The following is a 16,949-nucleotide window of genomic DNA, read 5'->3' as shown; positions in this document are numbered from 1 at the left end:
AATACATGAATAATAAAGAAAAGAACCCAGTACTCAGGGAGTTCTGACCTTCGTAAGTGAGAGCTGAGGTGATTTACAGTGCCCCTGTTAGCATATTTTCTTACCAGTTAAATTAGATTGATCATGCACAACTCACCCTGCAAATTTACTATTGTCAGTGTATTTGTGGTTAAAAAAAAAAAACTTTGGGCACTTTAGATAGCTAAATAATAGGGGGCAATCAGAGAGATCTATCACAGGAGAAGTCAAAGGGAAAGGCTATTTCCCTTGGGTACTTACTGGTAGCTGTATTTATTTAAATAACTTGTTTTGTTTATTCTTTGATTGCTCATCTCTTCCATTAAAATGTAAATTCCATAAAGATGGGAACTGTATCTGTGTTTTTCACCATTGAATCCCCACCCCCTAGCACATAGCACAAATGCAATAAGTAGTTAATGAAGGAGGACATGAAATTTTTAGACATACACAATCAGAAAAAATAAAAGTATGGTATGGTTCTTCATTCTTATGTTCTTTATTCACATCTTTCTTTATAATGCTGAGCAACTTTTTTTAGTTTTCTTTACATAGAGCCTACAGCACATTTCTTATTAAAATTATTCCTATTTTATCAGTTTAAAGAATGTAATCTCTCTATCCCTCTCTTTCTCCTCTCTCTTTCTCATTATATTTTAAAGTTTATCAATGCTGGCATATGGAAAATATTTTTATTTGAATATATCCTGCTTGCAGCCAACACACTCAACTCTCATTAAATGCAATAGTTGGGGCCAGGCACTGTGGCTCACACCTGTAATCCCAGAAATGTGAGAGGCAGAGGAGGAAGGATCGCTTGAGCCTGGGAGGCTGAAGTAAGCTATGGTCATGCCACTGCACTCCAGCCTGGGCAACAGAGTAAGATCCTGTTTCTTTTAAAAAAAATCCAATAGTTGGGCCGGGTACGGTGGCTCATGCCTGTAATCCCAGCACTTTGGGAGGCCAAGGCGGGTGGATCACGAGGTCAGGAGATCAAGACCATCCTGGCTAACACGGTGAAACCCCGTCTCTACCAAAAATACAAAAAAAAAAAAAAATTAGCCCAGCATGGTGGCGGGAGCCTGTAGTCCCAGCTACTTGGGAGGCTGAGGCAGGAGAATGTCGTGAACCTGGGAGGCGGAGCTTGCAGTGAGCCGAGATCGCGCCACTGCACTCCAGCCTGGGCGACAGAGTGAGACTCCCCCTCAAAAAAAAAAAATCCAATAGTTGGAGTTTCTTTTTTTTTTTTTTTTTTTTTTGAGAGGGAGTCTTGCTCTGTCGCCCAGGCTGGAGTGCAGAGGTGCGATCTTGGCTCACTGCAACCTCCGCTTCTTGGGTTCAAGCGATTCTCCTGCCTCAGCCTCCTGAGTAGCTGGGACTACAGGCTCCCGCTACCACGCCCAGCTAATTTTTTGTGTTTTTAGTAGAGACAGGGTTTCACCATATTGGCCAGGCTGGTCTCGAACTCCTGATCTTGTGATCTGCCCGCCTCGGCTTCCCAAAGTGCTGGGATTACCGGCGTGAGCCACTGCGCCCAGCCTTGAATTTCTTTTAGTAGGCTAGATATAAAATCGTATCATCTGCAAAAATAAAATTTTGTCTTTTCCTTTCCAAAGTTCTAAATCTTATTTCTGTTTCGTCTTTAATTGCAGTCACTAGCTGCAAACTGGGAAAAACATCAAACGATAATGGTAATGGTGGGTGTTCCATAATCTATTCACGATTCTAAGAAACAGACCTCTGGTGTTTCTCATTCTGATTTTCACAACTAGAGCCCAGAAAGATTCTCATCTGCTCATTTCCTTTCACTTTACCTTATTACAGACCACTTAAAATAATCCTAATGTAATAATGTAAGTTTTAACAACACCAGGATGGTTAGTCCTCAAAGAAGTTTCCTTTCCGTCCCTAAACCACAATGCAAGAGCATTCCTTTGCCTCTATTAAATGCACACAAACACGCACACACACAGCCGATGCAGCCTGTCCAACCCCTGCTTTCTTCTGATTCATGGGCTCTGGGGGGCATGAAGCAATGCTGATGCCTCAAGGGCCCCGGCACATCCGCAGTCCTCTGGCTAGGGCAGTGCCCGCAGCTCTGAGAACATCAAGAGCACCCGGGCATAAACATGTGCATTCCCATGGCAGCGCTGGCAGTCCTGGCAGTGCTACACGAATAAATAGACAGCAACTGTGGGCTTGTCCTAATCAGCATAAGAAGTGAACAGGATATTGAAATGAAATGAAAATAATTACCTCTACTCCTGCCCCTGAGACCAGGTCTGGTGAATTCTGGCTCTTTCGTTTGGTCCACCCACCCATCCATGCTAGATGAAATTAATTTGTCTGTTCCCGCTATTTGATTCAAAGCAGGCTGAGACTGCCTTTCTAGAGTCTCAGACCTCCGCCTGCTACACACTTCTCCTTCTTTACAGAACCAAGCTCTCCACTAGCTGCCTGCAGGTTATGAAAACCATGATCACAAACACTGGGAACCACTCACCAGGCACAATGGTACCAGGACCTGAGTGTGTGAACCTGATGCACCACCTGGGCAGAGGCCCTCCCTAGACAGCCATGTCCTCCCCAGCCCACTGTCCAACCTTTGGAGCTGTCGGAGCTGTCAGAGCTGCCTGGAGGAAGACTGGTATTGAAGGAAATAAAAATATTGGACCCCAAAATAGACTTCTTTGGCATACTTTGAGATGGCTGTTCAGAGGGCCTGCAAACATAAGTAGCCCTGCAAAGCTGTCTTTTGCAGGTGGGGGCAGATTTGCATCTGCAGAGAATCTGCATTGATGCAGCCAGGCTTTCTCGAAGGCCTTCCTTTGTCCAGATCTAGGAGAGATTAACTGAGAGTCTGACACATTTAAAGATCTGAAAGAACATTCACCCATCTCTCCACTCTGAGGGCTGCTACCTGTGAGGTTTCACCTGCATAACACGACCATCTCTGCTAGCCAGGGCTTCTCTTCTCCCCCTCCCATAACCTGTTTTGCCAGGATACAAGCCCCCACTCTTTCTGTACCTTCAAGAGGGTATATAAGCTTCTGAACCCCGTTGGGGTTTGGGGTAATCACTCTGTGGTTCTTCCCCATGTGCATGTTAATAAATTTGTATGTCATTTCTCTTATTAATCTCCTTCTGTGAGTTGATTTTTCAGCAAAACTTCAGAGGGTAAAGGGGAAGTTTTCCCTTGGCCTCTACAGCATCATCTTCACTGTCCTGGGGATCTAAGACTACTCTCAAGATTTTTCTTGGGTTTTCCCAACTATGGGGATAAGAGAGCCGTTAGAGGTAGGAGACCTGGGAGGCAGATGACAACAGCAGTGATTCTTAACTGTCAGCCAGCCTCTGGCACTGGCTCTACAGCCACCACCAATCCCAACCCATGATGGAATAGCTCAGAGCCCTCCCTCCTGCCTCTTAGCCCTCTCCATGACTACAGACACCCTGGTCTGGCTGGCAAGAGCGGGGAGTGGAGGGGAGGGACAAGAGTCTGCACATGTGTCCATATTGGTACTCAAGGTTTGGGGGCAAAACAGAAGCTGCCTTTGCTTCCACCAGGTTCCCTCCCTGCTCTTCTAACCCCTCAATGAAAATCTGGGCCAAGCCGTACTCCAGCACCAACCCCAACCTCATCCATCCTAATGCTTGTTCCCAAATCTGTTTAATTCCCTAGTTAACTTCATTTTGGCCCCCAGCCCTGCCTGAACAGTGCCTGCCCCTAATGCCCAGCTCAGCAATGCATACCCTGGCCTTATGCTAATCATTACTAATTGCAGCTAACACTTATAAATGTCCTTATTCACTTATTTATTTAATCTTTACAGCAATCCTCTGAGGTAGATACTATTATTATTCCCATTTTACAGATGAGAAAACTGAGTCTCCAGGAGATTAAGTGACTTGCCCAAGGTCACATAGCTTGCAAACAACAGAATAGATTTGAGCCCAGGGTCTGCACTCCTAACCTCTAGCCTGTACCAACACTAAAAGTTTTAGTCCCTGCCCTCAAGCCAGTGTGAATCCAACCCCCAGACCCTGCAGCTCTGATGGGAGCCTGAGCTCCTTAAATCCAGCTGAGCCCCACCACTCTGCCACCCAAAGTCAGAAGGTAGCATCTGCCCACCTTGCCCCATCAGGGCTCTCCCAACATACTTTTTACCCTCCACCAACAACAGAAACTGAGTCGATGAGAGGTCAACACTATGCAGGCTGAGGTGGTCAGCTCATGGAAGCCCGAGGGAGCCCAGGCAGAAAGCATCCCAGCCACGGACAAAAATGAGCTCCCCACACCCAGACCTGGGCCATGGCACCCAGGCCCACCTTCCAGGGCTGTGGAGGAGGCCGCCCCATCAAAAGCATTTCCATGTCTGGAAACACCTGTGAAATCTAAGACGTGGGCAGTGGAAGAGGGCAGTTATGAGCAGCAGGCACAGAAGACCCAAAGGTGAGACTCCATGGGAAAGAGGCCTGGCAGAGGCTTTCCCTCCCTCTGCAGGAAGCAGCACTAAACCATTCATTCCCCTTCTGGCGGAACTCCTGACATTGACTTCTCTGAGCTCTGTGCCAGCAATTTCAGACTACTGTTTCTCAGTTTTCTGGGCCAAATTATCTCTCCCACTTCATGTGGCTTTCCCAGGAAACAGGCCTAATTTTATTTTCAAATGGACTCAATATCCCTCAAGTCTATCCTGTCTCCCTCCCACCCTCCACCCCCATGCTTGCAGATCCCCCTCGAAGCACTTCCAAAGGCATTCATCAATGAAAATTATTATCAGTAATCAAATGTACAATTTGTTAAGAACTTACAGAAACCAAGCTAACTCATTTTGTTCTTACATTCATAAATTCATTTAGTTATTTGAGGTAGGTAGTGTGCCCCCTTTATGGATGAGCAAGTGAAATTCTAAACTCAATTGCCTTGGGCAAGCAATTGGCATAAATGTTTTCAGAGGATCAGTATAAGACAATAGTTGACCTCTTTTATTGAGATCAAGGTAACTTTACTTTTGGAAAGCCTTGGCAGGCAAAAAAAAAACTTACCCTCTGGCTTCTCCAGCCTTTGAGCCACCAATTTAAGATCACTAAGTTTAGAAACTCCCCTCAGCCTGGCTATGGGGTCCATTCTCTTAACTCCTAGACTATCCCACTTCACTATCAGTCCCTTTGTTCCTAGTCAGCCCACCAGATGTAAATTGAGTTGTGTGGGAAAGAAGTAAAGAGCCAATACTGAAGAACTCTCAGTATAACTCAAAGGAGAATTCCCACCAAATAACTCAGAAGACAGAACCTTGTAATTTTAAAGTTATGGGGTTGGTGGAGGATGGGGGGCTGGGAGGTAGGGGAAAGAACACTACCTAATTCTTTAAATCCCAAGGAGAAGCAAAGCTTGCTTTAAAAATTAAAAAAAAAAAAAAAGCCAAGGAGGCCATCAGAATCATTCATGTCTATTTGATTATCTCATTAAGACAATGCTTTCCAACCAGTCAGTGGACAAGTAGGTAGAAGAAAAAACACCAAGAACAAACATGAAATATGCTCTAGGGAAATGAGCTCTAACCTGGGGCCATGGAATCTTCAGTGGGTTTCACAGGGTCCATGCGTATCTTGGAAACATTCTAATTTTATGTGCACGTGCATTTTTCTGGAAAGACTTTTCCATAGCTGTCATCAAAAGGCCCACCACCTGAGAAAAGAAAAAATAAAACACTAAAACCACTAAATAAATAAATAAATAAATATCTCCTAATAAATATTATTAGGAGAAATAAATATCTCCTAAATCCAACAGGATTTTCTTAAACCCAGCTGCTCCTCCTTCCTGAAAATAGTGGCCTGTCCCCCACTGGCTCATGGAGGAGCTGAGGGAGTGAGCAATACCAGGCTTGGCAGATCACCTGGAAGTTCCTACCCTACCTGTGTCTGCCGGGTGATGCTGGGCCTCTCTGAAGTTATGAAGGCCAAGTAGGATCCTGCAGCACCCTAGTTAAGCCAAACGGAATATTCAAAAGAGCTGAAAGGAATAGCACATGAAATTTCAGCATTTGATCCTCAAGAGAACCCAGCTGAAGTAGCCTGAGAAATTGCTCAGGGAAGGCTGGAATCGCTCAGGGAAGCAGATGGAGTTTCTGAAGGTTAGGGAGGAAGAGCATATTACGTGGATTGGGCTTGCAGGTGTAACCAGCACAGATCAGAGGCGCAGCTGATTAAAGCTACAGAGATGCTGGAAAGGAACAGAGGGACTGGTCCAAAGCCAGGGAGGAAATGAAAGGCAAGATGAAGCCCTATCATCGACCAGCATTGAGAGATGAGGCTTTGGCATTTGTATAGAAGATGCCAGAGGGTTGGGCAGATGCCAGTGGAGAAAGAGACCACATGACTAGACTCTTAAAGAGAAGACTGAGAAGTGGGGCTTACGTGAATAGAAAATGGAAGAAAGATGTGATTACTGAGAAGAGAAATTGGCTAGCACATGAAGTGTCAGGTATTAATATTGAAGGCACACAGTAGATAAATGAACCAGTCAGCAAAAGGCGTATAAGACCAGATGCAGGTTTGGAGAAATGAAGTGACCTGGGTCACAGGAAGCAGAGGTATCCTCCCCACCACATGCCCACATACTTCCTGAGCAGAGGTCTGCTCTCAACTCTAGTAATTATTAATGTAGAATTATTACAAGTACATGTGATGATCCCAACATCCACCTCTGCCCATACCTCATCTGAGCAGCCCTTTTTCAACTGAGTAGCCAAGAACTGAAAAAATATATAAATTACAGCACAGGGAAGTCAGAAAATGACCAATAGCTTCCAGTCAGTTCTGGAACAAGTTTTGTATCTTGAATTGGGACTGCATTATTTTTCTTGATTTGTTGTAGGAAATTGTAAAATTTTCAACATCCTAATGACCATCAGTAAATGACTGATTTAAAAGAGTTTGGTTGGCTGGGCGTGGTGGCTCATGCCTGTAATCCCAGCACTCTGGGAGGCCAAGGCAGGTGGATCACAGGATCAGGAGATTGAGACCATCCTGGCTAACATCGTGAAACCCCTTCTCTACTAAAAATACAAAAAAAAATTAGTCGGGCGTGGTGGCGGGCACCTGTAATCCCAGCTACTTGGGAGGCTGAGGCAGGAGAATGGCATGAGCCCAGGAGGCGGAGCTTGCATTAAGCTGAGTTCAAGCCACTGCACTCCAGCCTGGGCAACAGAGCGAGACTCCGTCTCAAAAAAAAAAAAAAAAACAAAACCACACACACAAGGAGTTTTGTTTAGCTATATTCTGGAATACTATGCAACTACTTAAAAGAATGAATGGCATCCATATGTGCTCACATGGGAAAATGTCCAGGATTCCTTGCTAGGTGAAGGAAAGCAAGTTGGAGATTCTATGTATAATATAATCCCACTTGTTAAAAAAAAAAAAAAAAAGCTTACCGGCCTGGGCAACATGGCAAAACCCCATCTCCACCAAAAATACAAAAATTAGCCAGGTGTGGTGGTGCATGTCTGTAATCCCAGCTACTAGGGAGGCTAAGGCGGGAGAATCACTGGAGCCCAGCAGATGGAGGCTGGAGTGAGACAAGATCACACTACTGCATTCCAGCCTGAGTGACAGTGGGACCCTGTCTCAACTTAAAAAAAAAAAAAAAAAAAAGATTGGGCTGGGCGCAGTGACTCACGCCTGTAATCCCAGTACTTTGGGAGGCCGAGGTGGGTGAACTCCTGAGGTCAGGAGTTCAAGACCAGCCTGGCCAACATGGTGAAACCCCATCTCTACTAAAAATACAAAAATTAGCCAGGCATGGTGGCATGTGCCTGTAATCCCAGCTACTCAGGAGGCTGAGGCAGGGGAATTGCTTGAACCCAGGAGGTGGAGGTTGCAGTGAGCCGAGATCGCACCATTGCAATCCAGCCTGGGTGACAGAGCGAGACGCCGTATCCAAAAGAAAAAAAATTATACAAATAAATATGTACTATATAATTGTACATGTGCTTGATATTTATTCATTCATTCATTCAAGATGTATTTATAGAGTATCTTTTGTATATCAGACACTGGCACAAAAATCTCTGCCTATATTTGGTTTGGGAAGACAGAAAATAAATAAGAGAAATAAGCAAAAGGTATATTTACTATGTACAAACTGCTAACAATGAAAATAAACCAGGGAAGGGGATAGGAAATGTGTGGTACGTAGCCAACATCCTGTCTGGGAGACCTCTCTGAGGTATATTTGAGTAAAGAACTGAGAAGTGAAGGAGTGGGGAAGCCGCTCTCTGGAGGAAGAGCATGGCAATACTGCAAGCAAAGGTTCTGAGGCAGCAGCGCACCTGGAGGGTTCTGGCTCGTGCAGAGGGGTGTGCAAAACTGCACATTTGAAGCTGCTCTACTGATTTAGGTAAGAGACTTTGCCCTAGTTAAAAAAAAACAAAAACAAAAACAAAACAGGCACACAGCACATCCTCCTCCCTCTGCTCTCAACAATTGCTGCAGGTAGAAAGGCTTTGGAGATGGAAAGCAGAGAGTGCAGCTGGTTTTGAATTTGAGGAATTCTGTAAGGGAAGCCAGGATAGGGGTGTGTCACAGAAGAGCACCTCGACAGCCTTCACACTTTTATACAACAGGGATCCCGATGCCTAATTAAAGTTGTCAGGGGCCAGGCGCGGTGGCTCACGCCTGTAATCCCAGCACTTTAGGAGGCTGAGGCAGGCAGATCACTTGAAGTCAGGAGCTCAAGACCAGGCTGGCCAACATGGTGAAACCCTATCTCTACTAAAAATACAAAAGTTGGCTGGGGCATGGTGGTGGGCACATGTAATCTCAGCTACTCGGGAGGCTGAGGAAAGAGAATCGCTTGAACCCAGGAGATTGCAGTGAGCCAAGATTGCGCCACTGTACTCCAGCTTGGGCAACAAGAGTGAAACTCCGTATCAAAAAAAAAAGGAGCAACTCCTCATCCAGTCAAGTTTGATCATGAAATTGCAGGAATTGAGTCACATCTACAGGCTCTACTTCTAATTCTAGTTCTCTTGCTATTTCTACCACAGCTGCAGTGAAGCCTTGAACCTCTCAAAAGTCATCCATAAGCACTGGAATCAACTTCTCCCAAACCCCTCTTAATGTTGATGTTTTGACCTCCTCCTATGAATCACAAATGTTCTTAATGGCATCTAGAATGGTAAATCCTTTCCAGAAAGTTTTCAATTTACTTTGCCCAGATACATCAAAGGAATCACTATCTATGGTAGTGATTCCTATCTATCTTCACTCCTCAGCTATAGTCTTATGATATGTATTTCTTTTGTTGTTAATTTTTGTTTTTAGGGACTGGGTCTTGCTATGTTACCCAGGCTGGTCTTACACTCCTGGCCTCAAGCAATCCTCCCACCTCAGCCTCCTGAGTCTCTGGGATTATAGGCACAAGCCACCAAGCCTGGCTGCAAATATATTTTTTAAATAAGAGTTGCCAAGGGTGGTGCCTTATACCTGTAATCCCAGCACTTCGGGAGGCTAAGTCAGGGAGATTGTTTAAGGCCAGGAGTTCTAGACCAGACCAGCCAACACAGTGAAATTTGTCCCTACAAAAAATAGAAAAACTTACCCAAGAGTGGTGGTACATGCCTGTAGTCCCAACTACTCAGGAGGCTGAGGCAGGGGGATCACTTGAGCCCAGAGTTTGAGGCCATAGTAAGCCATAATTGTGCCACTGCTCTCCAGCCTGGGCAGCAGAGACCTCGACTCAAAAAAAAAAAAAAAAAAAAAAATTAGCTAGGTGTGGTAGAATATGCCTATAGTCTCAGCTACTTGGGAGGCTGGAGCAGGAGGATCAACGGAGCCCAGAGTTCAAGGCTGCAGTAAGCTGTGATTGCCAGTGCACTCCAGCCTGGGTGACAGAATGAGACTACTTCTCTAAACAAATGAATAAATAGATAATAAGACTTGAAAGTCAAAATTACTCCTTGATCCATGGGCTGCAGAATGGATGTTGTGTTAGCAGGCAAGAAAACATTAATTTCCTTGTACCTCTCCATCAGAGAGCTGTTTGGTGACCAGGTACATTGTCAATGAGCAATAGTATTTTGAAAGGAATCTTTTTTTCTAAGCAGTAGGTCTCAACATTGAGCTTAAAGTATTCAGTAAACCATACTGTAGACAGATGTGCTGTCATCCAGGCTTTGTTGTTCCAGTTATAGAGCATGGGTAGAGCAGATTTACCATAATTCTTAAGGGCCCTAGGATTTTCAGAATGGTCAATGAACATTAGCTTCAACTTAGAGTCACCAGCTGCATTAGCCCCTAACAAGACAGCCTGTCCTTTGAAGCTTTGGAGCCAGGCATTCTCTTCTCTTCTTTAGCTGTGAAAGTCCTAGATGGCATCTTCTTCCAAGGCTGTTTCATCTACATGGAAAAGCTTTTGTTTCATGCAGTCACCTTCATCGATGGTCTTAGCTAGATCTTCTGAATAACTTGCTGTAGCTTCTACATCAGCACTTGCCACTTCACCTTGCACTTTTATGTTATGGAGACAGCTTCTTTTCTTAAAGCTCATGAACCAACCTCTGCTAGCTTCCAACATTTCTTCTGCAGCTTCCTCATCTCTCTCAGCCTTCATAGAATTGAAGAGAGTTCAGAGTCTGAACTCTCTGGATTAGGCTTTGGCTTAAGGGAAGGTTGTAGCTGGTTTGATCTTCTATCCAGATCATTCAAACCTCCTCCATGTCAACAAAAAGTGAAGTGTGTTCACTAGAGTAGCACATTTAATTTCCTTCAAGAACTTTTCCTTTGCATTCACAACTTGGCTAAGAGTTTTGTGCAAGAGGCCTAGCTTCTGGCCTGTCTTGACTTTCAACATGCCTTCCTCACTAAGCTTAAACATTTCTAGCTTTTGATTTAAGGTGAGAGATATGACCAAGCGTGGTGGCTCATACCAGTAATCCCAACACTTTGGGACGCTGAGGTAGGAGGATCACTTGAGCCCAGGAGTTCCAGACCAGCCTGGGAAACGTGGCCAAACCCCATCTCTACAAAAAAAAATTTTTTTAATTAGCTAGGCATGGTGGTGCATGCCTGTAGTTCCAGCTACTTGGAAGGCTGAGGTAGGAGGATTGTTTGAGCCAGGGAGGTCGAGGCTGCAGTGAGGTGTGATCATGCCACTACACTCCAGCCTGGGCAACGGAGCAAGACTCTGTCTCAAATAAATAAAATGAGAGATGTGACTCTTCCTTCACTGGAACACTTAGAGGCCATTGTAGGGGCATTAATTGGCCTAACTTTTTTTAACTTCCATTTTTAACTTCCATTTTAGATTTGGGGGTACATGTGAAGGTTTGCTACACAGTTAAACATGTGTCGTGGGGGTTTGTTGTACATAATTATTACATCATCCAGGTATTAAGCCCGGTACCAAAGAGTTCTCTTCTCTTCTCCCTCCTCCCACCCTCCCCCATCAGGTAGACTCCAGTCTCTATTTTTTTCTTTTCTTGTGTTCATAAATTCTTATCATTTAGCTCTCACTTATAAGTGAGAACATGCAGTATTTTCTTTTCTGTCCTGAGTTAGTTTGCTAAGGATAATGGCCTCCAGCTCCATCCATGTTCCTGCAAAGGACATGATCTCATTTTTTTATGGCTGCATAGTATTTCATGGTGTATGTGTACCACATTTTCTTTAGTCTACCATTGATGGGCATTTAGGTTGACTCCATATCTTTGCTATTGTGAATAGTGCTGCAGTGAGCATTCATGTGCATGTGTCTTTATGGTAGAATGATTTATATTCTCCTGGGTATATACCTAATAATGACATTGCTGGGTAGAATGGTAGTTCTGCTTTTAGCTCTTTGAGGAATCACCATACTGCTTTCCACAATGGTTGAACCGATTTACACTCCCACCAATGTGTATAAGTGTTCCCATTTCTCCGCGATCTTGTCAGCATCTGTTATTTTTTGAATTGTTAATCATAGAATTGACCTAATTTTAATATTCTTGTGTTTCAGGGAATACAGGCCTGAGGAGAGGAATAGTGATGGGGAATGGTCAGTGGAGCAGTCCGAATACACACATTTACCAATTAAGTTCAATGTTTACATGGGCATGGTTCTTGGTGCCCCAACCCAATTACAATAGTCACATCAAAGATCATTGATAATAGATCATCATAACAGACATAATAATAATGAAAAAGTTTGGAATGTTATAAGAATTATCAAAATGTGACACGAAGACATGAAGTGAGCACGTGCTGTTGGAGAAATGGTACCAACAGACTTGCTTGATGCCAGGTTGCCACAAATCTTCAATTTCTAAAAACCACAATATTTGCAAAGCACAATAAAGTGAAGCACAATAAAACAAGGTGTGCCTGTATTTGTTGGCTGTAGATAGCCCTTAAAAGAGCACCCATAAAATGCAAATTATAAGTTTGCATTAGGGCTGGGGTTTGCAAACTTGTTCTGTAAAGCGCCAGATAATATATATTAGCAAGCCATACTACTCAACTCTGCCATGGCAGCCCAAAAGCAGATGCTGCATAAATGGATGAATGTGTCTGTGTTCCAATAAAACTTTACTAACAGACACTGAAGTTTTATTTTTATATAATTTTTATGTGTTACAAAATATTATTCTTCTTTTGGTTTTTTTTTCAACCATTTGAAAATGTAAATATTATTCTTAGTGCCCAGGCCATAGCTTGCTGACCACAGCCTTAGGGAATGGAGTTTAGAAGGTTATAAAGATCTTAGGAGAGGCCGGGAGCTGTGACTCATGCCTGTAATCCCAGCGCGTTGGGAGGCCAAGGCAGGCGGATCACTTGAAGCCAGGAGTTCGAGACTAGCCTAGCCAACATGGTGAAACCCCATCTCTATAAACACAAAAATTAGCTAGGTGTGGTGGCCCATGTCAGTAATCCCAGCTACTCAGAAGGCTGAGGCAGAAGAATTGCTTGAGCCCGGGATGTGGAGGTTGCAGTGAGCCAAGATTGTGCCACTGCACTCCAGCCTGTCCAACAGAGTGAGATTCCATCTCAAAAAAACAAAAACAAAAACAAACTTAGGAGAAAAAAAAATGTCAGGCTTCTTGTTCTTAGGCTACCTGTTGATGTGGGTGGGACGTCTTGCAAAACTCCTTGAGGAGGCGTGTCTACATCTCATCATCCTGGTCCTGGTCAGCCAAAGCATATTCAACCCTTTTTTCTCTCTGACTCATCAAAAAGAGTCCTAACTCCCTTTCGTGGGGTTACCATGGACTCCTACTGTGTCATGGGGTTTGTTGTACATATTATTACATCATCCAGGTATTAAGCCCAGTACCAAATAGTTATCTTTTCTTCTCTTCTCCCTCCTCCCACCCTCCATTAGATGTTAGGCTAATGTTACATCCCTGAGCTAGAGGAAATATCAGAATGGGCTTATTAATGAGCAGTAAGAAGATGTCTTAGATTTGGGATCAGGAAAAAGCCTTAAAATCACCTGACCCATTTTCTATACTTTACAGCTAAAGAAATAGAAGGACAGAGAGAGTAAATGACTTGCCCAAGGCCACTCAGTTTGTTAGAAGCCGACCTGGGACTAGAGTCCACATTTCAGACTTCTAGTTGGGGGCTGCTTCCACTCTATTACCTACATTTGTACTCGTAGGAGAAAGTTAAGGAGCCGGGGATGGGGAGCTATTATAAACTAAAGACTTTTTTTAAAAACATAGAATATGATTAAAATGCCATTTTTGGCTGGATGCAGTGGCTCATGCCTATAATTGCAACACTTGGGAACCTGAGGCAGGAGAATTGCTTGAGCTCAGGAGTTTGAGACCAGCCTGGGCAACACAGTGAAGCTCTGTCTCTACAAAATAAAAAATTTTTTTAAATGCCATTTTTGCATCCACAGAATGTTTTTGTATTGCCAGTCCCAAACTTGGAGTAAAAAGAAAAGAATATTGGGATGCAGAGAGAGAGGATGAGCTGAGAAGTATTTGCAAGGGACCCTCAAATATACCTGTTCACTAAGCGTTATTTACATACTACTACTACTACTACTATCTTCCACAGAGAAATGTTCTACAGCAGTAGTTCTCAAACTGTGGCCCAGGAACCCACAAGGGTGCTAAGACCCTTTCAGAGGCATAATGAGGTCAAAACTATTCTCATACTACTACTATGATGTTTGCTTTTTTCACTCCCAATCTGTCAAAAACACAGCAGAGTTTTCCAGAGATGACACGGTGTGTGCTATAACAGAGTATATGTAGAAGTAGATCTAAGAATCCAGCTGTCTTCTATCCAGCAAAACACTGAAGAGATTTGCAAAGATGTAAAACAATGTCACGCTTCTCACTAATTTTTTTTGTAAAATATTCATTTTCTAACACGTTATTTATATTAATATCTAATGGATTAATTGTTCTAATTTTTAAATGAATTAACAAATATTTTTCAGTTTTAATTTCTAATACAGTAAATATCACTAAATAAACAAATGGCTTTTATGTTTTGTGGCTCCTCACTAATTTTAAGAGTGTAAAGGGGTCCTGACCAAAAAGTTTGAAAACCCACTAATCTACCATTTTTCAGCTGTTTTGCTCACATGAAATACAAATTAAATTGAAACTGTTACTGAATTTATAGTAGTTTGTTGTAATTCTGTATTTTCTTAATCAAAGTATACCAAAAGAATCACATAGCTTAAAATGACCTTTATCACCAATGGAAATAAAATTCACATCGCCACAAGGATAAAACAAAATAAAATATCTAAAATAGAAAAACTCTACTGGACAAGTGGCAAGAAAAAAAAGGAGGCTAGTAAAATACAGAAGAGACTTAAAAGATAAATAAGCCAAATGCAATGTAACTACTCCATTGAGACCCTGATTCTAACAAACCAACCATGACAAAGCTCTTATGAGACAACTGGGGAAACATGGATACCGAGAAGATATTTCATCATATTAAAGAGTTATTGTTGGCCAGGTGCAGTGGCTCATGCCTATAATCCCAGCACTTTAGGAGGCTGAGGCGGGAAGATCTCTTGAGCCCAGGAGTTCAAGACCAGCATAATATAGCAAGACTTCATGTCTATTTTTAATAAAATAATAATAAATTTGTAATGAGTTGCCTACTGTTAAGTTTATTTAGGTGTGATAATGGTATGATGACTGCATTTTTAAAAAGAACACTTGCTGAAGTATTATGGATGAAATCATTTAACATTTGGTTTTTCCTACAAAACAATCAGGTGGAAAGGAGAGTGAGAGAGGTGTAAACAAGATTGGCCATGAAGTGGCTGGGTGCTGTGGCTCATGCCTGTAATCCTACCACTTTGGGAGGCTGAGGGAAGAGGACTACTTGAACCCAGGAGTTTGAGACCAGCCTGGGCAACACAGTGAGACCCCGTCTCTACAAAAAATTCAAAAATTAGTTGAGTGTGGTGGCACACACCTGCAGTCCCAGCTACTTGAGAGGCTGAGGTGAAAGGATCACTTGAGCCTGGGAGGGCAAGGCTGTAGTGAGCCGTGATAGCACCACTGCACTCTAGCCTGAATGATAAGAAACAGACCCTGTCTTAGAAAAAAAAAAAAAAAAAGATTGCCCATGGATGGATAGCTGTCAGATCTCAGAAATGGCTCCATTGGGATTCATTATACCATTCTTTTGTATATATTTAAATAAGTCCATCATTTAAAAACATTTAATAGGTCATCATGCTAAAAAAAAAAAAAAAAAAGGAGGAAACCACCTGCCTAACTTATTGTTGATTTAGCCATTTACAAATCAATATGCCATATAATTTGGGGGCAGGAAATTTAAATGAGGCACTCATTTAAACTGTAAATGTAACTAAAGCATCACACTGGAAGAGAAGAACACACACTGAGCAAGAATTATACCCCAGAAGATTACAGCTCCATAAAAGGCAGGAACAAAAAAAGTCATCCTCCAAGGGGCCTCTTTGGGTGGAACACCAGGTCTGTGAAAAGAGCCTGGAGACCTTGCCCTACCTGCCCCAAGACACCCACCTGGATATCTACTGGTATCTTACCAAGTACACTAGTACTTACTTACCAAGTGTGCTGTACTTCCCCTGGGGAGCCACCAGGTTATCATGGTTAACCAGAATTGTGTGGAGCAGGAACAATAAAGAAGATGGACCACTTTACTTGAGCCCAACATCCATCTCTTAGGGCACAGTTCTCAATGATTAAAACTAACAGCTGCAAACCGAAGAATGACTTATTTTACCTTTACTTTTCTATAGTGACCACGTTTTTTTAATCTGTTGAGCAAACACACATTACAATCATTTTGGAAAAGTTTAGAATTAGTTACCAAAATGTAAGATACACAAACTCTATAATCCAGCAATTCCATTCCTAGGTAGATACTGAACAGAAATGCATATGGATGTGCATCAGGAGACATGCACAAGAATGTTCTTCGCAGCACTGAAAATGATCCAATGTCCATCAATAATAGAATGGATAAATAAATTGTGATATATTATAATCATATATTGTGAACACGAGCAAACTACAACTACTCATCAACATGGATGAATCTTATAAACACCAACTTGAGACTGGACATGGTGGCTCATGCCTGTAATCCCAGCACTTTGGGAGGCCGAGGCAGGTGGATCACCTGAGGTCAGGAGTTCAAGACCAGCCTGGCCAATATAGTGAAACGCTACCTCTACTAACAATACAAAAATTAGCCGGGCATGGTGGTGTGTGCCTGCAGTCCCAGCTACTCAGGAGGCTAAGGCAGGAAAATCACTTGAACCTGGGAGACAGAGGTTGCAGTGAGCCGAGATCGCGCCACTGCACTCCAGCCTGGGGGACAGAGGGAGACTCCATCTCAAAAAAAAGAAACAGAAAAGCAAGGAAATGGTTACCATAAAAATCAGGATAATAGTTACCTGGGACGAG

At 43.0% G+C, this 16,949-nt stretch overlaps 1 long non-coding RNA gene across 2 annotated transcripts in view; it reads right to left on the bottom strand.

Moving 5' to 3' along the window:
- LOC107973828 (uncharacterized) overlaps nt 1-16,949 on the bottom strand; it is a 257,209-nt gene that overhangs the window by 213,421 nt on the left and 26,839 nt on the right. The window contains exons 1-2 of one of the 2 annotated variants that reach the window (XR_010150133.1): nt 9,629-9,765; nt 5,585-5,710 (exon numbers count right to left, since the gene is read on the bottom strand). This is a non-coding gene — a long non-coding RNA (uncharacterized LOC107973828). Of the gene's footprint in view, nt 1-5,584; nt 5,711-9,628; nt 9,766-16,949 lie in introns of those variants that run through there. The other variant, XR_008546817.2, reaches the window with a different exon arrangement.

This window comes from Pan troglodytes, chromosome 13 (assembly GCF_028858775.2).
Source record: "Pan troglodytes isolate AG18354 chromosome 13, NHGRI_mPanTro3-v2.0_pri, whole genome shotgun sequence".
In the NCBI taxonomy this organism is placed as follows: Eukaryota; Metazoa; Chordata; class Mammalia; order Primates; family Hominidae; genus Pan; species Pan troglodytes.
Note: the sequence above shows the minus strand (reverse complement) of the source record. Positions and strands in the feature narration are given on the sequence as shown.